We start from the raw sequence: 24,516 nt of genomic DNA on the forward strand, positions 1-24,516 counted from the left end.
GTTTGCTTTAATGCAATACACGCGTAGTATTATCTCTCTAAAAAAAATTGGATTAGGGAAAAGGAAAAAGGACTGGTTTGAATTATTCTGTTAAAGCATAGCGCAAGAGTTGTTATCTGCTCAAACAAAAGCCATGAATCGACGGATACCGGTTGTATGTCATCGAAGAACGAAAGTAACCAGTTTATTTTTCATTCATTCATTACATCTTTATTTAAATCTTATGCACAGTATTTAACAATATATTTTGCATTTTTTCAAATGTTTTAAAAATTGCCTTTCAAAGGGTAAATAGATTTTGCCTTTTCCATTTTATACTGTAGCTGCTCCATATTTGTATTAATCGGGATGGGGCTTATAACGTCTGTATGGTGATAAAAAGTAATATTTCGCTACAGAAGCAAAATTGCAGGTGCGTATAACAACAAATGTTGTATGAGAAAACAAGTTTCAAATATTCTTCTAACGCAAGACTGTCCCGGTCGGTATGGCTGTTTGCTCAGCAGACTGACTGATTCTCATATCGTTGGGTCCCAGCTAGAGTATGAAATTTCAAATCCCAGATAGAGTATGAAATTTCAAATCCCAGAGAGAGCATGAAATTTTGTGGTTACAGTGTCAAAAATGTCCATGCAACAGAAATACTTAAAATTTGTCAAAATGAAAGCCGTTTCAAGAGTTACGTTTAGGCTAAGAAGGAGTAAGAAACCCTTGCACTCCATTCGCCAACAGCTTCCGATCAAAATTCGGAAGTTTAGGTAGAGAGCTTTCCTGTGCTTTGCCTGTATTAAATAATTCCACTTAATCAACGATCCCAAGTGTACACTCCTCTTAACATCAAAGAACACATAAATTTTTTTGCATAATTTTCAGAATTTTTACAGTGATATAACAAAACTCCACTAAGTATTTTATTTACTTATAGCTAACGCAAATTAAGGTACGTTTAATCGGTAATCACGTAGAGCCTTTTCTCCTTCCCTACTGCGTGCCTTCGTAGTGTAATTGGAAGCATATCCATTTGGAGTTGGAATACCGCCGAGGGCATTTCTAATTTTTCATGTTTCCTGCTTCGAAATAAACCTAATGACTTTGCAACAGCTCCATCATTATTCTCAAAATTATGCGCTTCACATCAAATTCGAGCACATATTGGGGGGGATTATTTTTTGCCTGCAGCTTTATACCAGTACCTTATTAACAAAAGAGAAATAAAAAACTGATTTAAAATTAAGAAAAATAATCGAACTCGAAACCAAGTTCCTATTAACTTAATTACTGTATTAAGGTTTCAAGATAAATTTAAGCATTTATGAGAGTTGAGGATAAAATTTATTGAGTCTGCACGGATCTGTGTAGGTTACAGAACATTTAAAGAAAAAAATATTGCTTAAAATACGGGTTTGGGACAGAATACTTTAATTATATATATATATATATATATTTCCTTTTTTACTTACCATAAAATTCTAGAACGGAGGGTCTGAATAGAGTTTGATAGTGTAGCAGTTGTGTGATTAAAAACAAAACAAACACATGAAATGCCATATTATGGAGTTCCTCTTTATAATCAAACGTGAAAAATAATAAAGTTGAGACAGACAGAATTCTTACGTTTACTTTCCACCCCTTCGTTCAACACTACAGGTTTTCTAATACCTTAATAACGAAAAAAATTTATCAAAAGTTCATATTTACATATCATTTAGAAGGGCGCAAACATGTTTAAATGGTGTGAAATCTGTTAAAATAAACTATTTCAAACAAAGCAAAAAAAAAAAAAAAAAAAAACTCAGTCAAAATTTTGAATTGGAAATTTGGAACGCATTTGGGAAAAAAAAGGGGGATCCTTCAAAAATGTAAATAAAAATTCGTGATTTTCTGTCCTTTTCGGCAGAACACGGAGATTGTTAGCAAATGACTACACGAACAAAGCTGCGTTAAAAGCAAACAAGCTGTGCGCTTTTTTGGTTATTTGGAAAAAGGAACTTCTATATCATTTTTTACTCGTCAAAATGTCAAATTATTCGTTTAAAAGCCCCGATACATAAAGGTAAAAACTTAAACGTGTGTAGTTGTGATAAAGTAGCTTTCCTACGTTTTGTTTCTCATTAGCATAATTAAGCCATGAGTAAACCGAAAAATTTTCCGTATATTTGTTCATAAATTTCAGCTTTGACAACGTGTCTTCATTCTTTGCATGGTATTATCATACAACAGTTCAAAACCTAGAAATCGAAGAGTAATCGAGAAAAACATACCTTTAAGTACGCAGATGTAGGAAGCATTAGCTCTCTCTTGAGATTTCTTAACAGTGATGAAATGGATGCAACTAACGAACTCTAGTAGTGCGACTTATGTTCGAATTTCAGCCCCTGAATTCTTGCCCATGAAAGTTTCATAATTTTGCCTAAATGTACTGGAAATACGAAATACTTCTCTTAGAAATTCCAACGACCGAGCTACAACATCACTGATTATTGGTATATCCGCATGGGTTCGAATCCTGTCGAACTGGCTTCTGAATTCTTCTGTAAAAGCGTACATCTCCTTAGGCAGATCGCCCCCCATGTAGTTTGCCATAATCAACTAAACAAACATTTTATTTTAAAGTTTTTTTACGTATGACTAATTTGCAGACTACTGCTTAGTTATTCTCTTCCTTTACGCGTTTGTTTCATTTTAGTTATGTCTCCTTTCTGCAAATTTATTTAGGTACTTAAAATGTCCAGAAATTAGAGAATATTTTTGCTTAAGCGCTTTTAGTGTTTGTAAGACTATCACAAATAAAAGTATTTCGACATCTGAAAAGCATGGTTTAGTTTCATATTTCAATTATTTGGCAGCTTCAGTTACAAAAGCTCATAAGTGAACTCTCCAACTCCCAATCACATCTTAAAGAGCTTACCGCCCTGCCATAGGCTTGACAGAATAAGTAATTTAGTTAACTTTGATATAGAGACTACTGTTTTAGCTTACTTATTCCCTCAGAGCAGTAATCTCTCTATATATATTCAAGTTCTTTGTATCTCAGTCTGAAAATTCCAGCGCTGCGTATTTTTTCACACAATCGTTTTACATTTCTCACTTTACTCGTTTTCAGATCTTGCATTCCTTACACATGAATACTGCTTGATAATTCTATTTTCCATACATGCTTACTAAGTCTCTGAAGCTGTTCCTTTTCTCATGCTAATATCCTCGATTTGTAAGAATTTTCTGAGATCTTACCTTCGAAAAGCGTAAAATATGAATCATTTTCAACTTATTAGAATTCTTTTTTTAAGATACACCTGAATTTTTTACAAAAATTTCTGCTCCTTTTCTAAAGAACTATATAACCCTGTATTAATTAAATTTGAATTGATTTCTTTAGATGCCATACTGGTAGCTTTTGGTATTTCTCAAAACTGCCTGCCCGAAGTCGAGTGAAGCTATCATGTTATTAAGTGACATAAGCTTTATGTTATTTTCTATAGTAATGCATACCGAAATTATTTGCTTCATGCAATAAATTATCACCCAGACTCGAAATGGTAGCTTTTGTAATTATAAGCGAATATACTACAGAAAGCAATTTTGAATAACTCAGCTTGAAAGAAATATTTTAAAATTATATTTAAAAATTTATACATTGCACAGTAATTTTATGCTTTTGTCATTTCAATAACTATTTCTTAAAATTCCCCGTGAAAGGTAGTTGCGAAATGACTAAAAACATGCTAGTTACAATTAATTGAAAAAATGCACTATATTGCAAAATAGGAAAGAAGTTTAAGATAGTGATCCGCAAGACAAATTCAGAATGCACATTAAGCAAGTAATATTCTTCATATATGCTTGTTAATTTTCATATTATTTCGCGAGTATGCATGCGCATGTTCGGAAATCATTAATTAGCTTTTAGAAATTGGTGTAAAAAGTTATAAATAACAACTGATAATTATATTAAATAAAAATTGTAGAGTCATTAGGTTATTTTTAAAACAAAAGTGATGAAAAATACGCAACGCCTTCGCCGGCGCCGGGAGTCGAACCACGGACCTCTGGAATACGCGCCCAGCATCCAGACCACTACACCACGAAGGCACGCTAAGAAGGCGGGAGAAATACTTTATAAAATTATTATCTAATTCTAAGTATGATTTAATTTTTTTTTATTTTTTTTTTTTTTTTTATTTTTTTTTATTTTGAAATGCCTGTAATCTTACAATGTACGTTGAAGTTTTACTTAGCAGAACAAATTCTGGTCTATGCACAATAGATAAAATGAATGAAAATATCAAGCGGAATTTATAGATTTAAACTGTGTAAAATGCTAATGTATAAATGTGTAAAATGTCATTACCGATTTGATGATATCAGATCTCATTTTCTATTAATACAATAAAATTATAATCAAAGTAACACTGAAAATAAAAACTTCATTAGTTACATAATTCTTATATACAAAAAGGGAAAAACGGAAAAGGAAAAGTGACATATCCAAAACACAAAATAACTGGTTAATCAAACTAAAGGAACCTCACAAAACTTTATAACACATTCAATTCTAACATAAGACACGCATTTCAAATCGACATTACTTTACTTAACATTGGACACTTAGAGCATTTTAGAGAAAATTTGACATTTAACTTGCCAGAGGTATCATCCTTCGCAAATAAAATTATGCATAAGCATCATACATAGCAGGTAATATTGACATGAACTTAATATAATGACTAACAAATTTGGCAACTTAAAAGGAGTTTAACGCATTTTAGTGGGACTTAATCTAAGGAAGGACACATTTTCAAAGAAGCATTATTTTAATTAGAACTTTTAATTATTATCGTATATTTTAATATATATTTTACTTTTCATTTTCTTATATACTCATATTTTTAACTCATTTGTTATGTTTTTCTGTTCACGACAGCATATTTATTTTCCTTTATCTTAGTGCTTAATGTTACTAGTATATCTTTTTCATACTGTTTTCAACCAATGTACTCTTACTTTTAACTCATTCGTTATATTTTATGAGCGTAGTTTCTCAAACACGGGCTTACACTTACTGTATTAGTTAATTTTAAATGTAATTTTAACTTCTTTAACACATTTGAACCTTCATAGTTTCCAATATACTCTTCATTTTAACTTATTTCCTATATTTCACGAGCGTAATAATCCAAATGCATGCTTATACTAAATCACATTATTTAAATTTAGATGTAATTTTTAACTTCTTTCCACCATTTAACGTTTGAAATTTTCACATATTCTGAATTTTAATTCATGTTTTATGTTTTTTGACCATGTACGTAAGCTTTATTTAATTTTAGATATAATTTCAGTTTTTCATATATATTCTTAATACCTTTATTTTTTCTGCGTACTTTTGGCATTTTCTTACAATTTTTAACTCGTTCATTACAATTTTCGATCGTAATAACGCTTTTTATAATGACTAACAAATTTGGCAACTTAAAACTGGATTCTTTCACTATTTCATTTAATTCTACACATGTTTGTTTAACATTCTTGAATATTCCGAGATTTCTAAATCAAGCATTTTCTTTTACATTTTCTAATTATTATTGGTATAGTATTCATTGAACAGTCTCTAGTCTTTGTTTTATGATTCCACTTTAATTTACTTGTTCTACTATTCCTCATTCTTTAATAATATTACCATTACAAATTCTAGCATTTTACATCATTTTAGACATGTTTGTTAACTTCATTCACACTCCCAATCTTTATAACTTTCTACATATACTGATATTTTCTTATAATTTTTAATATCAAGTATGTCGAAATATTTGTTTTTAAGCTTTTCGATGCTTACTTTCACGTTTGGTTTCGAAACCAAATTACCTTTAATAATGAACTTATAATGAACTTGATATATTCTGAATTTTTAGAATGATGTCACAGCATTTATCTGTAATTTTAAGATAATATTCACAGTTTTATGTACCCGTACGCATATTTTTCCTATTACTTTTAACATTTAATTTTTGAAAACTGATTGAATTATACCTTTATTTTTACATTTTAAATGCATGTATTGTGCTATCTTTAGCTTCCAACTTTTTTCCTGCTTAATTACAGATATTTATGTCTTCGTGAACAACTTTCAAGAGAAATCAACTATTATTTACGTTATATGTACAGAGATATTCCTAACACCAACATTTTCAGTATCGAATGAGACGGGAATTACCAGCAATTTTACCCAACTGGTTACCAATTCATTATCTTTTTATTTTATTATATTGATATACTTTTATTTCTAGCATATAACCTTAATACATTTATTCGAATTTAATTCAGTTCCAACCTAATTCACTACCCAACTTCACTTACAACATATTTCATAATTTCTCATATTGCGATTTTTATGAATTAAAAACGTGAATATTCCATTATTAGTCATTTCAGAATAGAACTGCTAAACTGAACACCTCTGTACAAACACATCTTAATGCAGATTTGCGATAGGAAGATGCTATCTATCATGTGTTAAAACTCCTTCACGATTTTCGGCTTTTAGTGCCCATTTCGGAGTCATTAGGAAATATACTTGATATATTTACTCAATTTAGAGGCAATCTGCTATTCTAAGAAAGATTTCTTAATTAGGTTATTGTGCTAATAACAATATTCTATGTTAAATATGCTTAAACACACAAATTCAGAATATTCTTTTAACCTAACGTATGACACAATTTTCATTCATGAACGTCGATATGCATTCATTTATTTACCGTTGCTTTTCCCTATGGACGAAATCTTGTTAAAGACATACATACCTTTACACAACATACCATTACCACTGTACATATTTACAGAACGAATCAAAGAATGTAAGAGTAACAGCTATTTTACCAAATCCTATGTTACATTTTTGAATATTTTAACTTTTACGCATTCCGAGTACAGAAATTTCTACAACAAATCCTTATCGTATCTCCTAATATTCCTTAATAATACACATTTCATGAGGAATATCTCCTTTTCAATACAAAATTACACACAAACAATGCTCAATTTTCTTGTAATTGTCCATATAGTTTTGCCTTATACGAACCCTCGAATGTTTCGAGAACTACAATTTAATTAATGTTGCTAAATGTTACCCTTTTTCAAGACGAAAACTCAAAAGACTGTCTAATTCCTTCAAATTTTCCTACATTACATATTTCCTTAGTACAGATACCAATCTTAGAACTATTGTTAACATAATATTAAGAACTAAAATATGAAATAAACCTTTTTGATTATGAAATATTTACTATTTTACCCAAATATGAGGGTAAGAACCTCTACTGAATTTAAGTTTCTTACCCAGATTTCCCAACAAGGTATAGAAAATGTGCTATAGAAAGCAATTACATTTAACTAAAAATTAGTTCTAACAGACTATTATTGGTTTCAGATTTATTACTAGTGTGAAAACCTGAATTTTGATTTATCTAGGCTTATCAATATGCACACAAAATTCATAAATCACTCAACATTTTGTTATACTTGAAGCGTATTCTATCAACACTTTAGATACATTTAATACTCATTCAACTAACTTTCAAGTAGGATATATAAACATTATTAGAAAAATCTGAAATATAATTGGGGAAAATGCAAGAAAATATTCAGTACATACATAATCTCTCAGAAAATCTCAGTCATTGGAAAGAGTAAAATTTTGCATGCTTTTTAGTGTAATGGAAAATATTGTAATGCATTATCATAACTTCTGAGTAAGATATCATTTACTACAAACTGTGTGAGATAAAAGAGAGTATTCTTCTGCTAACTTTTAGGAAATAAGAGTAATTAACCCGTATTTCTAGAAATTTTTCCTTCTCTTTCTAAATCTACCCTTTTACGTTAAAGAGAAAACTCGGTGAAACACTCATTTTTCTTATGAAAACATACAGATATCTCCTGACGGACAAAAACTGGAGTATTTCACCTATACATAGATTTAACTTTAGATATACTTTGTAGAGACATTCGGTATTTTTGGAAGCAAGCAAGATGAAAAATGAGCAAAGCCTTCGCCGGGAATCGAACCGCGAACCTCTGGAATACGCGCCCAGCGTTCAGACCGCCACACCACGAAGGCATGCCAAGAAGGCGGGAGAAATACCTTATAACTTACATCGAAATCTTTTTAACTTAAAAAATTTAGGTATGTCCTACTAAACAACCTCGAAATAATTACGATCAGGTACATATTTATCACTCAATAGTTCTGTTTCACAGCAAACTTTGATACTTTTTTAATGATATATGCATCGATTTTCCATGCCCGAGTTAAATTTTAAACGTCTATCATAGATATTTCAGTGGCTTTCATATTCATATACTGTACAAGAATTCTAGTTTTGATTATTTTAATTTATATTATGGAGAAATATATTGATTATTTTCAGAATTTCAGTTTAATATTTTGAAACATTTCGGTAAAATACTCTCTACTACAACGGAAACCAAATGCTACAATATTGTTTATGAAAACATGAAAATCGTTCCTAGTTCCTGTTCCAGATAGACCAACAAATTCCACTATAACCAGAAGATTTAATTCATAATTTTAGACAACATCTGCAAGGAGAAAAATACTCATGTTTGCGTAAAAACATATTATTCCATATATTTTTAAGATTTTAGATCCATATCAGTTACAAGAATCATCACTAGAGTTTTCAAATATGGATATATTTCTGAATGACTATTTTAGTATTACACAGACCTCTTTACTCTGTTTTTTTAGCAAATTCATAAAGGTTAAAATGAACTTTTCTTTACTAAATTTTGAAGACTATGGCTATATTCTACTCAAATGTTCACAACTTATTAGCAAAGTAATTTATACACGTACTTTATTATATTCTTGGTCAATCTTCAAACTGCTACTTATCTGTAACATCTTGATTTGCAGTTAAATATTGAAGTGATTACTAACTCTCCAACTTTCCAAAAAATGTCGTAGTTACATATATTCATTAGAGAAAATTCTTCTGAATTACCAGTATTAGAACCAAAAATACACTCGTACTCAAAATATAAGTAGCAGAGGCAAAACACGGAATAAAACAAAAGCTATTTAAAGGATATGCGTGAAATTTATCCAAGAAATTGCTGTTTCATTACTAAACGCATAGCAAACAATAAAATAAAGCCATATAAAAACATTTGTGCGGCGACCATCACATCGCGAAAGACGAAATGGATCAGAAGAAAGTGCAATGGAAACATCCCGCTAATAACGGGTATGATACCCTCTAGTTGAAGTACATGCTTGAAAACGGCGAGGAAAACTGGCATAGTTCATAGCTTCTTGTGGCAGTTGCGTCCATTACTGCTATTATGCATGTCAGAACTCGCGGAGGGTGCCCAGTGGCACACTGTGATTTCCTATCCGTTGTCCCTACATGCCCCACACATGCTATATAGGATTCAGGTCCGGTGATCTAGCAAGCCAAGGCAGATGTGGAATGGTTTCACTCTCCAGGTAACTCCGCACGACTTGAACTCTATGCGGGCGGGCATTATAGTCCATAACTATCGCATCGGTACCCATTGCAGCGATAATAGAGCGAGCAAGAAGGTGTAGAATTTCGTCGCAATGCCGGACAGCTGTGACGGAACCACCAGGAATCACGTAGAGGTCGGTGCGCCCTTTCGTTGCTATCCCAGCTCATACAAGCAAACTTCTCCGCTATAATGGTCTCTTTCGAAAATGTTTGGAGCTCGATAACGTGTCCCATTACCCTTCGGGAATCGCTCAGGATATTAAATTGAGGCTCATGCGTAAAGGGTACGTGGCCCTATTACTCCGGTGTCCAACTGCGATGTTCACGGACCCAATTCAACCGCGTTGTGACATGCGATGGGGATAAAGGAACACAAACCACTGGTCGCCGGACGTGCATTCCACCTACATGCAGTCGACGGGTCACAGTTTGGCAGAATATGGGCCGTCCTGCAGCAGAACCAGAAGCTGTCGTGCTGTTAGTGATCTACGATATCTTGCACATAGCAACAAGAAGTGATCGTCTGCTTGTTGTGGTAATCCTCCCGCATCCAGACCCACGTCTTCTACAGAGGTTTTGATCCCTTTGGTATCTATTCCATGGCCTATTGATGGCACTATGATTTCCATTCAGCTCTCTGGCAAAAACGGATTATCTTGCACCAGCTTTCAACATCCCGATAAACCTCCAACGCCTTTCATCGTTCACATGGTGGTCCACGCTTACCGCTTTGGCTATCTCGGATTACACGGAACCATCATTGCTTGCGGCATAGGTCCGGCATGCCCTCTTTAAGGCGTTGTGGTATGAATGCAGGATTGTGTTTTATGCTGATTTTCGTTGCCTATTTGGATTCGGTGATGCAAACTCGTATGTCAATTGTATGTTTTAATTCTCCTTTTTACTTTCGTATCTTTTTTTTTTAGCGTTTGTTACTTATTTTTTTAGCATGAGTGTAGAAAATTTCAAATTTCCTAAAAATTTATATACTTCTTTATATTTTTATATATTTGTTTCCGTGGAAAATGTATATTAATTTAATATATAATTGGAAGTTCCGTATTACTTGTGAACTTCGATATGTTCAAGAAAGTTAAATATGCGAAAACAAACAATGCAGAATTAAGTGAAATAGTGAAATAAGTAAAAACAAAAGCGTTATTACGATCGAAAATTATAATAAACGAGTTAAAAATTGTAAAAAATGTCAAGAGTAGGCAGAAAAATTAAAGATATTAAGAATATAAGAGGAACTAAAATTACATCTAAAATTAAATAAAGTTCATGTATATAGTCAGAAAATATAATAAACTAGCTAAAATGAAGAATATGCGAAAATTACGAGAGTTAAATATACGAATTAAGTTAAAATTTTACATCTAAAATTAAATAATATGATAAAAAAGTGCAATTAAAAAACTACGCTTGAAAAGCATAGGAAATAAGTTAAATTAAGAGTATGTTGGAAGCTGCGAAGTTTAATTTGCGCGAAAGAAATTAAAAATTAAATCTAAAATTAAATAATACAAAAAGTGTAAGCCAGTATTTAAGTAAGTACACTCGTAAAATATAACAAATGAGTTAAAAGTAAGAGTACATTGGTTGAAAAGAGTATGAAAAAAAAATCTAGTAAACATTAAATATTAAAATAAAAGAAAATACAAATGCTGTTGTGCACAGAAGGTGTAACAAATATATTAAAATTAAGAGTACAGTGGAAAGTGAAAAGCTTAAAATATACGATAAAAACTAAAAATTTAACTCTAAAATTAAGACCTTGCGAATCAATCATTAAATACGGACATAAGAGGCGTTAAAGGTACATATGCAATAACAAACATATTCGGAATGAAAAGAAAATACAAAAGGTAAAAATTCTAAAATTTAATGTTATTACAGTTGGAAAGTAAATAAAATATATTCTCTTATCAAATTGTGACGCTTATATTATGTGTTTTCTCCTTATCAGTTGAGGGAAATACAAATTTTTTAATATAAAAAGTTTTGAAAATGAAATATTAAAAATGAGGACACGCATAAAATAACGACAAGATGATTTTAAAAAATGATGAGGACAAATTATATAATAAAACAATTTTAAAACGTAGATGAAGTTTAAAATAATAATACTTAAAATAGTAAAAATTGGAATTTTGAACAAATATTTACATGAAGAAGAAACTATCTTAATTAGTCATTGGAGTAATAAGAAAGCCACGAAAGTAAGTTTCGCTTGGAAAAAAAAAAAAAAAAAAAAAGATAACCGAACTTTTCTTTGTAAGGAAGTTGATCTGATACTGCTACCTGTTTCCTTCGGCAAAGCGCCTTGCGTATCCTTAAAAATGTTCCAATACTTCATTTCGATTGGGGGTAAATTACGTATAAAATAATCTTCGATTGTTTACACCTAAAGGGAGTAGATAGATAAGTGAAGCAGCCAAGTTTCTTGCGCTCCGAGACGCCACTCCGAATCCCACAGTGCGTGAAAGAATAGAAAGAGGGATCGTTGGACCTACTATATGATAAAAAATATATTTGGTATAAGATACTGTTTGAAATGCAAACAAAAACTAAAAATTCGCATGAAAACGTGTTCCTGGAACTGTCGATCAATAGCAAGCAAATTTATTACTTTTAAAGCCCTTTAGTAAATGTCGTAGAGTGATTAGGTTTGTTTGAAGCAGAACACGTAAAAATGTGTAATGCCCTCTTCCAGATTCGAACCCTGGACATCTCGAATACGCGTCGAGTATGTTTCCAATTACACCACAAAAGATGCGCAAAGGAAAGAGAAAACACCTTATAATGTAACGGAGCAATAAATTATTTATTAATTGATTGTTTTAGTATTGCATGGGATAGTCTCAAAGATAGTAAAACGTGAGAAGTCACAAACGCGTTTAAAAAGACTTTTAAAGAACGAATTCCCATGAGGATTCAGACTGACAAAGGAACAGAGTTTATCAATAAAAATAATCAACAGTTGTTTAAATATTATTCATCGGTTTGCTACAGAAAATGTAAAAATTAAATTTGATATCGTTGAGAGATTTAATCAGACTTTAAATGAAAAGGCTAGAAAATATTTGAATTCAAATGGAACTAAAAGATACATAGATGTTTTAGATAAATTAGTTAAAAATTATAACAATTCAAATTATCCATTAATAAAAATGACATCTGTGGAAGCATCTGATAAATATAAGGAAGCTATATTTATTAGAATTGGTATAAGCAAAGAGAAACTAAAAAGACGAAATTTAAAATCTGTGATACCATTCGACTTTCTAAATTTAAAACCGTTACGATTTCTTAATTTAAAACCGTAGGGATTTCTAAATTTAAATGCTTTCACAAGAAGATACGATAAATCCTTTACAGAAAAATGTATTATTATTTGTAAAGTTTTAAACGCTGATGCTCCTACCTATAGATTAAACTATGAGGAAATTTAGGAAACTTTTTATGAAAAAAAATTGGTTAGATATGTTAAAAAACTGAAATTAACAAAATTGAGAAAAGAAAAAAGAAAAAAAGGAGATAAAATCTTTATAAAATGGTTATTATATCCAGAAATGTTTAATTGTTGAATTTATGAAAAAGAAAATTACAAAATTCTTAATTTTCTTAAAATAATAAAAATAGTTTGCAGAATACAAAATGTTTTTATTATTTTAAGTATTTTAATTTTTTTATTAAAAATTATTCATATTTTTAACTTCGTACATCCTTTATAATTTTGCTCTCTAATTTTTATTATTTAAATTTTTAATAAAATATTGTTCCCGTCATTTTTTTAAAATCATTGTGTCATCATTTATGCGTGTCCTCATTTTTTACGTGCGTTTTTAATACTTTATTTTCAAGACAGTTTTTATTAGAAAATTCGAATTTCCCTCAAGAAAACCTAGCTGGAAAATTTTAATCTCCAGTTTGAGTTTGAGACTATAAATAAAAGGAAATTTGAAAAATTATTAAAATTGCTAATTTATGTATTTCTTTTTAATTCTTTATTTGTTTTATAAACTTTCATATTAGAAAAGTTAAATTTTCTTTTTGTTACCCTCAAGTTGCCTTAGTACGGGTATTTATTAACTACTAAAGAGTAAACAAGACAACTCGTAATAAGTAAGTCAGTAAACAGTAAAAAGGTTATATAACTACCGTGATGAACATCAAATAATATTTCTTTGCTTGACTCATTCAGAGTATGATTTTAAAAAAAATTATTTTTATGCATTTATTATATCAGCTTTTAATCTGCGTACCATATGGAGCACACAGTTTTATCATGGAATATTTGTGATAAATTCCATTGTGACAATTTTTTTTATCAATATTAAGCTTCCTTGTTCAAGCCCCAAGAAAATTAAAAGAAATTTTTGGTCACCAACGTATACTAAGTAAACTCATTACTCTCAGAATTATTAAAAATTTGAAGCTTTTTTACTCTGGCTACAGGCTAAAGAGGACTTACGTAGTGCTCGTTGACACTGCGTCTATGTCATTCTTACAGATGAACGTTTTTTTGTGCAAGACGACGACGACCATTCTTAAATCACAGTGTGTGGGCGGAGGGGAAATCTATCCGGAAAGTAGTGAGTTATGCAGATTTATGTATGTAGTGGAATACTTCATATTTAACGTTTTCTAAAAACTGGATATTTTATATTGCATGTGTAAAATATCTGCGAGAATTCAATGTATTTCCTTTTGATATATACACTCTTTTGCAAAAAAAAAATCGAAGTACCATGAAGGAAGTGGTTGCTTTTGATGAAATTGAATATGTGTATCTGTGTGCTCATACACAGATAATAAACTAATTAAAAAATCAAGTACATAGTACCTGTTCACGGCTCACAATCACCCACACAGTGTTCAAATTAGTAGTTGGTCGAACCGCCCCTAGCGGGAATGCATGCTTGAATTCGCCGAGGCAAGGAGTGGTAGAGGTTCCTAATATCATTCAAGATCGCAAAAGTCCTTCTTGGTGCGTCGCTTCTTTTATATATATATTGACAAATGCAATATTGAGTATATTATGTACTTATATAAAGTTAATAGAACTGTATTTGAATTAACCTAGAAGTATTAAATTGAATACCGAAAAAAATTTTTAAAGGAAGTTTAAATTTTGATCATGAAAAATAGAAATGGAAACTTAGGTTGAAAATTAATTAATTCTCAATTTTTAATTTTAAAATACTCAACAGTCAACAATAACTTTTAAAAGGAAATTTCAATTTTAATCGTGGAAAATAGAAATGGAACCTTAAATTGAAAATTAATTTATTTTTAATTTAATTTTTAATTTAAATTTTGCATTTTTAATTTTCAATTTAAAAGTTTCCATTTCTATTTTTCATGATTAAAATTGAAATTTCCTTTTAAAAAATTTTTTCGGGATTCAGTTTAATGTTTCTGGGTTAATTTAAATACAATTCTACTAACTTAAGGAGATAATATACTCAATATTACATTAGTCAATAAATATTTATTTGTTACTTTGCAGCTATTGAGCAAGTATTAGGAAATTTATTTCGATATATCAATATATTTCATTTAATTCAATCTTATATATGTATAATTTCATAGTAATTTATATGTACTATATTTTACTATTTTTTCGATGGAGTATCATAAATTTAGGTGAAAAGCATGTCAAATTCTAAAATGCAAGAAATTCATCACGCGAATTTTATTTAATTTACTTTCCTTTCAAAACTTTTTAATTTTTAATTTTAATTTTAATGCTATAATTTTTAATTTTAATTTTAATGCGTTTTACTTTTCATGAGTTACATTCCTGCAAGCAATGTTTCACTGTAAAACACGAGGTGAAGAAACGAAGAAAAGGATTTTATTTTATTTATTTATTTATTTTTATTTTTATTTTATTTTATTTTTTATTTTTTTTTTTTTTTTTATTTTTTTTTTTTTTTTTTTTTTTTTGCGAATGGCAAGCCTCGTTGTAAGCCACGGCTTAAGGGGGTGTGAAAGGCCTTTCCCTCCCATAAAACAGCGGCTGCCACGCGACCTCATTGTGGGGTACCCGTGGGAACGCTAGTGAAATGGCACTGTAGTTTGCGTGTTCATGGGTGTAATTGATGAGGTCGGATCAATGGTATTATACAGTCTTTTACCTCCTGAATTCGATCTATGAGAGCATACGGCACGAGGCCTGGATGGATAGATGCCGATCCGATTGCACGTCAGAACAACGAAAGGCATGCACGTGACCCGCACAGCAGGTCTCACGGAGGGAGCTGAGTATTACTACAATGAAGTAGATTATATTGTGATTTGCGAACGTGGGATTTTCGATGAAATGTCAGTACACATAATTATACCGCCATCTGAATGAATTAGGAATGACGCCATACGTTTTGAAAGTTAACCCACATGGAGGAGGAATTCGAGAATAAATAAAATTTTCAGGCAAAAGAAAAGTCTTTGTGGATAACACTTGTAATTCGATTTCAGATGTTATGCTCTAGGTCGTGGACCACAAGCTTCTGTCGTTAATTATCATTAAAAGCACTGACTCATAAAAGATAACAAGAAATTATTTGTGAGCCGTAGCAGAGAAAGCCTAATGTCTCCACATTTGTTAAAATTTACTAAAAGTTTTTAGTAAATTTTAACTACTAAAAGTTGCCTAGTTTTTTATTGCTATTAATTAATTATCATGATCGCACTTCTAGTTACATTAAATGCATCTGCTAATCTAAAGCAAGCAGAGTTCCGTCATTTAAACGTTGATAATTAATTTTATACATACGCTATTAATATTATACATTTCCAAAAATTATATTAATTTAAACATAGCTGTCCTTTTGCAATAATCAAAGCTTTTCACAGAATAGGTTCTAAGTCTGTGTATCAATCTGTGTATCAAAAATAATTAGGATGTCCGGTGGTTTGCTAAATTTGTTTCGATAAGAAAAACCGATAACCTCATAAAAAAGTGTAAAAATTTATTTGTGATCACTATAAAAGAACTAACTTCCATTGTTTCATTTTCATAAAGAAGCGAATAATGAGCCTAACGTTTTAATCATATTGAGGTTTAATTTCAAATAATTTTGACGTGTAATATTAAATTTATTTTCCGATTATTTCAGTTTCACAGTACATCAGTAGAGATTCAGATAAATTACTCAGCATAAAAGTTATAGTTCAAACGCTTCGCTTGAAGTACTTCCCTTTAAAATACACATTTATAACTAAAAATAATCATTTTATCCATAAAAACATAAAAATATTTAAAAATGAGAAAAAAAAGTATTAATGAATTTACATTTAACTTTTATTTAACGGCTAAGTATGGGGAAAAAAGTTTAATTTTCTGTTAAAGTGATGCAGACTGCATGAAGATTTTATCCATATTTTTGCCCCTAAATTGAAGAATCCTTCAATTTCGATTCCACAGTTTGCGTAAAAAAATTTACTACAGCTTTGGCATTCGCTATGGTAAGCAGTTCGCTTTCCGTCTTCGCATTAAATAAAATTATCCTCATATGTTTGAAAGAGCTTCGTATCACTTTCCCCTTTCAGGGGCGCAATGTTATGATTTTTTAAAAGTTATGAAAAGTAAGCATAATGGCATGCAATGGTCCTATAGACAACATAAATGAGTTTAAAAATATTTTTTTCGTCCCCCTTTATGGAAAGGGGACCGGTTTGGCCTTGAAACCAGCGCCCTTCTAGAGCATTTAAGACTAAACATTTGCTTATTTATCTTTACTTTGCTGAAAAGTATCTGAACGTAACCCAAATTGCAGATTACACTTGTAAATTACTGAACAACTAATGAAGTAAGTAATATTTGCATAAACACGCATTTTTAATTATGAATTAAAAATTTAAAACAGGAAACAAAAAAGTATGAGACAAAAAGTAACTAATAATGCACTAAATTACTTACATAAAACTATGAAATATTTTTAAAAATTATGTTAAAAACTAAGAAAATTATATGTAAAAATAAAATAAATTAAGATGCATACAATTATTTTACTATGAACTAGAAGCATGAGAAAAGTGACCGCTAAGAGAAGCATAATAAAAACGCAACTGTGAGTGTTTTTCAGTGTGCTCTATGTCTCTGTAAAAAATAAGAAATGTTTTCCCTCTCTCAAAAGCTCCATAAATCCTCATCTTTGAAGCCACTCAAATGAAGATATGGTGCAACTGTTTACAGCAGTGATCCGAAAGCAATAAACACAACGCGAATTTCGCGACTGCGTCATCTGATCCTTTCTTCGATGTCTCAGAGGGGCGGTGGTTTCATACTGAAACCGCAATGAAAACATTCAAAATTAAAAGGGTTCCAATACTTTTTTTTTTTTTTTTTTTTTTTGTGTGTGTGTGTGAACTAAGGACATTTCATTACTAATTGATGCCTGCTTATAAAATATATTGTGGAAAAATTAAAAATTTTTGGGTTTTTTGTTTTTAAAATTGGTCAAAAAGAGTAGTGTGGAAAAGAAGCTATTTTTGAATGATTCATATCAATTAATGGATGTCCAGAAAGATTTGGTGCTGCCATCTGTTATCAGCTTTAAGTAGTAATTTAATTTTAACAGCGGTTTTGAGAAAAAAAAATTTCTAAATTAAAAAAAATGTTGAAAATGCGGTTTCAAGGCGAAACCACCGCCCCTGAAAGGGTTAAAATACTGAAATACCGTTTTTTTCCTAGTCCCTTAGCGATAGGTACATTTCATTTTTCCTAAATTTATTCTTCAATGTACTTTAAAGTGGAGAAGGGATAGAGGACCCACAGGTTCATTCCATGGGGTGCTCCCTATCAGAATTAAGGCAGAACTGGGCAAGCTCATACTGTCACCTATAAAATACCCAAGGCCTTGGTCAATGCCATGTGCTAATATCTCTCCTTTGCCACGATGAATCAGAAAATATGATCAAGACTATGTTCATATCAGAAGAATTAATTGCAGCAACAAGAGGATGAAGAATTTCCGCTCCCTAAATACGAATCACCGTACAGACCCTCGCACACAAGAAACTCTTCACACTTATTTGTGCAAAGCAAAATTTTCCTTGCAAATCAAAATGTCCATTGTTGCATCAACCTTGAACAAAGGCCTGTCTTAGAACTCAATTAAAGAACGGGAATAAAATCAGAGAACCAGTTCCAGTTCTCTGACTGAATGGTTCAATGGTCACTGGGTAATACGATACGGTCCCTTAATACGGAGGAAGATCTCTCATACTTAGATCTCCCATACTTAAATTCTCAGTTTTTCTGTAAATAAATCGTATGAATCTGTACATCTAGTGATGTGATAAAATTAGCTGCTAATATTTTGTAGATAGAAATCTAAAAGAAGTTCGTTAATGGAAAGAAAGAAGCAGAATTCCCAATTTCCATATTTACATTTTCACAAGTTGATTGATTCCGACAATGAAAATATAAAATGATAAATGAAGAAATAAGAAGCAAAAGTTAAAGCGACTTAAAAAAATAGAGTTTTATACCTCTATTATTTTATATAAAAAAATATAGTTTTATAATTAGCCGATCGACGAAATTCATCTTACATTTTCTTGTCTCGAAAGCTCGATTTACGATATATAATACATATTTGCGTAGTATTGGGCTAGCATATGTATTTTGACAAAAAGCTGGACTTTTTTTTTTTTAAATGACATACCGATTTCTTTCCATAGTTTGATTCTACATCTCAAATTGCGGTTAAAGCTTTAGAAAAGTAGAATCTTGTCCTACCTGATTTCTTTACTAGTCTTCACAGAAAATAAAAATAAGGTACCGATTTGTTAGCAAGAAATACCAGAAGTAACCGTAAAAGAAACCAACCGTGCAATTTTGAGAAATATTTAGATATGGACGCAACAAGATAAAACCTCGAAGAATACGTCTTATTCAAAGACAAACTTCATAATGAAAAATAGTTAAAGAAACCGATAAAAAAAAGAAAAAGATAAGATATATTAAGATATATTTTATTTTCCGTTAAATATATATTTCATTTTCAGTAAACCTTATTTAATCTCTCCATGGACTTTAAAGCATTAGATCTGTTTGAAATAAACTGTAAACAAGCGTCATGTCATTTTCAGTTTATGGATTTCGGAAGACATGGGAAGTTTCACAATTTTTAGCTTAATAGGATTTCTTACAGTGAAATTACAATAAAAGCTACAATACAGAGTCACTCATATCGGGCGGCGTAACATTTCTTACGCAATTTCAGTCTATGAAATTTATTAAGTATTAATATCAGTACCTAATTCCAAAAATAAGCTTTAATATTAGAAAATGGGGTGTACATTTATGCAAAACTTTTGAGATAAACCTTCAAATAAAATCTTCTTATAAAATAATAATAATCTTCTTATAAAATGTATAAAGTCTGTATTATAGAAACCAGCTTGTAGGAAGGCAATAACGTAAGCAATCTAACATAAACTAATTTATATTTAAATAACTGTTGCTTGTTACGTTGACACTATGCTGTGTCAAATAAGCTGAAAGGCTCTATTCTAACAAAGAAGATGACTACGAAAATGAGTACAGGGAATCAGACATTCGGCCACGCAGTACCTATAAATGCAGTATCAAGAACGTAATGTTTTTCAGTTATCACGAATAGTGCTAATGAAGTTATTTTAATTAAAATATAACATTTTAATAGAGTGCTTCTTAGTGTTTTTCAGAGTTAAATGCTAAAAATCATAATTTTTTAATGAATTTCGAACGTTTTATAGTTTATTTCACCTGAGGCAAGTGATTACTTGCCATACCCTTGTCTCGGCTTTGATAAAGAGTATTTCAGTATACAGAAATCACCACAGTATACAGAAATCCCACCAGTATACAGAAATCAGTCTCACTAATCACTATAGTGTCTGGGCGGTTGTAATCGGATTGCTAAATTTCGTTAAAAATAAAATGGAACTCTAATATTAAATAAATGCAAATGAAAAGAACGTAAGCGTTGCGAAAGGGAATTATGCTCAGATCTGGCATCATTACAGTTTTTAATTCAACGTCAATTTTGAAATTATCACCAAACATTTTTAATGCATAAATTTACATATACCTCCGAAATTTTTGAGCAAAATTTTCTAATTTTTTAAAATACATATAGAAATATATTTACACTAAGATTATATGCAAATTTCTTAGGCTAAAATTCAATTTTTCTTTGAATTTCATAAAAATTGTTTAAAAATATTTTTTTAGTGATTCAGGAGAAATGTCTAAGTTTTAATTGGATTAAATTTAAATTTCAGAGTATAAAAAAAGAAAGGAAGGAAGTTTAATTTAAAGAGCGGTATTATCAATCCTAAACCAAATTCAATTAACTCTACCAAACTAAAATTTGGAGTGCTAGTAAAAAAAAAAAAAAAAAAAAAAAAAAAAAAAATTTCGTCGGATTTCGTCGATCGTTCAACTAGAACGAAAGATGTAGAATTATCTCCCTCCCATTTTTGACTCACTGAACATATTTAGGCTGGCCAGCAAGTTAAACTAAAGTACAGTAGAAAAGATGCTCATGCTGCAGTCATTTTAAGGCGATACAAGTAGTATAAAATTTAATGATTACAAATGCTCTGAATACAGATTAAATGCGTACCAAAATGAAGTTTTCGTAGCTTTCTGCTGGATAAAGGGGTTATCACATCTAGCGACGGTCCCTGCTAGACGAGACGTTTCTGAGAAATGAGTTCTAGTAGCACTGGTTTAAACGGGAGGATTCCTAGAAAAAAAAAGCTCCGCTGGAAGTGAAGCCCCGCCTAGCTACGGAAACAATGTAGCGACTACGCGGGATTTTTTTTAAAACCTCGCCGAAAATGTTTCGGCTGCAGCTCTGTCCCGGGTAGAGATCAACCAATCAGACGAAAGTTCTGCTTCTGAAGGGTCGCATGATCCCAATCTGAGTGATAATCGATTACTGTTTGGCGTTCAAGTCTTAGTAGTAAGTGAAAATAGTAACCTAGATACGTGGGTTTCGTGGAACTGTACGGGTTTTAAGAATTGTCCCTTACGACGTCCAGTCCCTCGTAGCGGAAACATATGTGATTGGGTAACAGGTCTTTCCAGCGGATGAGCGGAAAAGTCGTTGAACACAGGTAGTTTGAGCCAAGCCCAAGTCTCCTTACGACACTCGTGGGATTTTCGTCGTCTCTATCTGTAAAGTGGATACTAGCCACTTTGTCATAAACGCATCCCTCCCTTGCATGCTTTGCTACAGTCAAACAAAGCCATAGATAACGTGAAAATGACGTTCCTCTAAAGTTTTTTTCAATCACTAGATTTTTGGAGCCCCTTCTTCCTTTAATACAATGCTATAAATTTTTCACCTGAACTTAGTTTGGACATAATTCCAAACTATTTTTTTTAATCTTATACATGCCAGAATTTTACCGCTTTTTTTTAATAACCCGGTAATATACGACTAAAAGATGACGTTCCGGAAGTCATTGCGTAATAGAACTACAGATGACATAAGACGAGAACAATGGGTTTACGCCTTTGATGCTCGCCACCATCTTGGAATCACGTGACATTAGAAAGTGACGTAGACGCGTTTGAATGAAGACATGCATAAGAGTATGCAATATGAATTCCATCTTTCTGTGGCAAAAATAATAATTTTCGAACTTTTTATTTTTGTGGCAACGACGATTCCTTACGTTTCTGTGGCAACGACCTTCGAACCACGTGCTTAAGATGACATCGTCTCTTGCTTGTTTGGGCACGATTTTTACAAAATAGCAACAAGAGGATGACTTCATAACCTGCTTGAACATGTTGTTTTACAAAATGGCGTCTGCCGTTTCACACTTTTGTGTGCCTCCGCTTAGGTGAAAGGCTATATTTCTCCAGACCAATCAGATTCTCTGAAAAATGGCCTCACTGTCTTTAGCCAAACATCATTCAGATAAAATAAAGATTTCCTACCCGATACAGGGATATCTCGAGAAACGTTAAGCGTTTCTTTGCTTGCTTTCGCCCTGACTGTACGCGCTTATTTATTTTATTTTATTTATTTATTTGCTTGGACGATCGATTATGATTGTTAATTTCTTCGTCCGATTTTTATTTGATTCTCCAACGCTTCGAGCAGGTATCCAACACAGCAAGGCTAGAGACTTTTTTGAAAAATACTGTTTTCATAATTTTAATCTTTCAAAAAAATATTTATTATTGCACTTGCAATGTGTTCTTAATTTCTCTTTACTTTTCAGATAGGTCTGGAAAACATGTTTGAGAAAGAATTTATGCCTTTGAACGACGAGCACTGGAGACTGCAGCTTCATTCGAACCCAAGATAGTCCAAGACAATCAGATATCCTGTTAAACTCTTGCATAAAAAAAGCAGAAGAAACAACCATTTCAAGGAAAGGTATGTATTTGTAAAAAACTCATATTTCTATGACTCGGTACTCCAAATTTTGTTACGTGTGTTTGTATACAACTGACTTCAGTGCAAAGGACGTTTTACTGAAGAAAGCAAGGAAAGACATGCTGAACGTTTCTCGGGATATCCTTTTATCGGGTAAACCCTTTATTTTATCTGAATGTTTACTGGCTAAAAGTTAGCGAGGTCATTTTTCAGAGAATCTGATTGATCCAGAAAAACTTATTCGTTCACCTAAGCGGAGGCACCCAAAGACGTGAAACGACAGACGCCATTTTGTAAAGTAACATGCTTAAACGGGTTATGGATGATGTTATCCTCCTGACGCCATTTTGTAAAAGTCGTGCCCAAACAAAGAACTGATAATAATCATCTTAAATACGTGGTTTGAAGATCGTTACCACAGAAACGAAAAGAATTGTCGTTGCCACAAAAATAAGAAGTTCCAAAAACATAATTGTTGTCACAGAAAGATAGAACTCATATGCATGTCGTCATTCAAATTCGTCTTCCTCACGTTTGGGTGTCATATGATTCCAAGATGGTGACGGCACATAAAAGGCGGAGCCTCATTGTTCTCTTCTTATGTCATCTATTATTCTATTACGTAAATGACTTCAGGAACGGCATGCTTTGAGCTGTACAGTACGATGGCTTACTACTCACACGTAAAATATGAAAATGCAAATGACCAGTTACGAAAACGATTTGCAGTGAGAGTAATTCAGTATATAAAAATAAAAGGAAATTATGACAGGACAATTAGGAATGTTAGCTGCGTTCAATATGGATCTCATTTTACATCAGGGATCTTGTGAAATTGTTTTAACTTCACCAGTCGAACGCAGCCGCTTTTTCTTCGTGAGTTTAGAAGTCATTACAACTTATGCAAAGACCCTGTATCAATTGATACATTGAAAATTATGATTCTGAAGTTTGAAGAAACATTATCCTTAGCAATTAGATCTGGTAGACGGTGGAAATCGGCTGCAGAACAGATAGTTACTGATGTCGCAACTGCAAACATTGGGAGCGTCAATGGTATTATTGCCAATACTTCCTTAAACAGAAACACAAGTACCGGATCGTGACGTTACAAACTGGTGGCTGACAATCACCGTCGGTGACCCACTTCCTGCCATAAACGTATATGTATTTTAAAGTTTTACTATAATTTCCCCTCTCTGTTCTAAAAATAGTGATCTGTCTCTGCACTGTGTTATTTAGAGACTAATCCATATCATAATGCTCTTGCATAATGCTGGTGACGTAAATGGAACTAAAACTCAAACACCCAATAATTAATCAAAATCGTAAAAACCACCTTGTATTTGGCGTAGGTATAATGAAACACTCAATCGATTTCGAGGGCAGCTAAAGGTCCCTCCTCATCAGGAGAAAGAAATACCTAGAAAGAAGAAAATAAAGGAGAAGGAGTCTTAGAAACACGTGGTCCTTATCAGTACTGCATGTGGTTAAACTGGATTTTTAATCAGAGTTGCACTGGCCGCCTACTTTTACTGAGCCAGGCGATCTGATCAAGCATAAAGGACAAGAAAAATTAGCGAAGT

The 24,516-nt window shown here is 31.8% G+C and overlaps 1 long non-coding RNA gene across 1 annotated transcript in view; it reads left to right on the forward strand.

Annotated features, from left to right (window-relative positions):
• LOC146993160 (uncharacterized) overlaps nt 1-24,313 on the forward strand; it is a 30,579-nt gene extending 6,266 nt beyond the window's left edge. Inside the window, exon 2 of the long non-coding RNA XR_015038390.1 lies at nt 22,773-24,313. This is a non-coding gene — a long non-coding RNA (uncharacterized LOC146993160). The remainder of the gene's footprint in view (nt 1-22,772) is intronic.
• The last annotated feature ends 203 nt before the right edge of the window (nt 24,314-24,516 follow it).

The sequence above is a fragment of the Stegodyphus dumicola genome, chromosome X1 (assembly GCF_044657685.1).
Source record: "Stegodyphus dumicola isolate Sdum_Otavi_A_Nest chromosome X1, ASM4465768v1".
Taxonomy (NCBI): Eukaryota; Metazoa; Arthropoda; class Arachnida; order Araneae; family Eresidae; genus Stegodyphus; species Stegodyphus dumicola.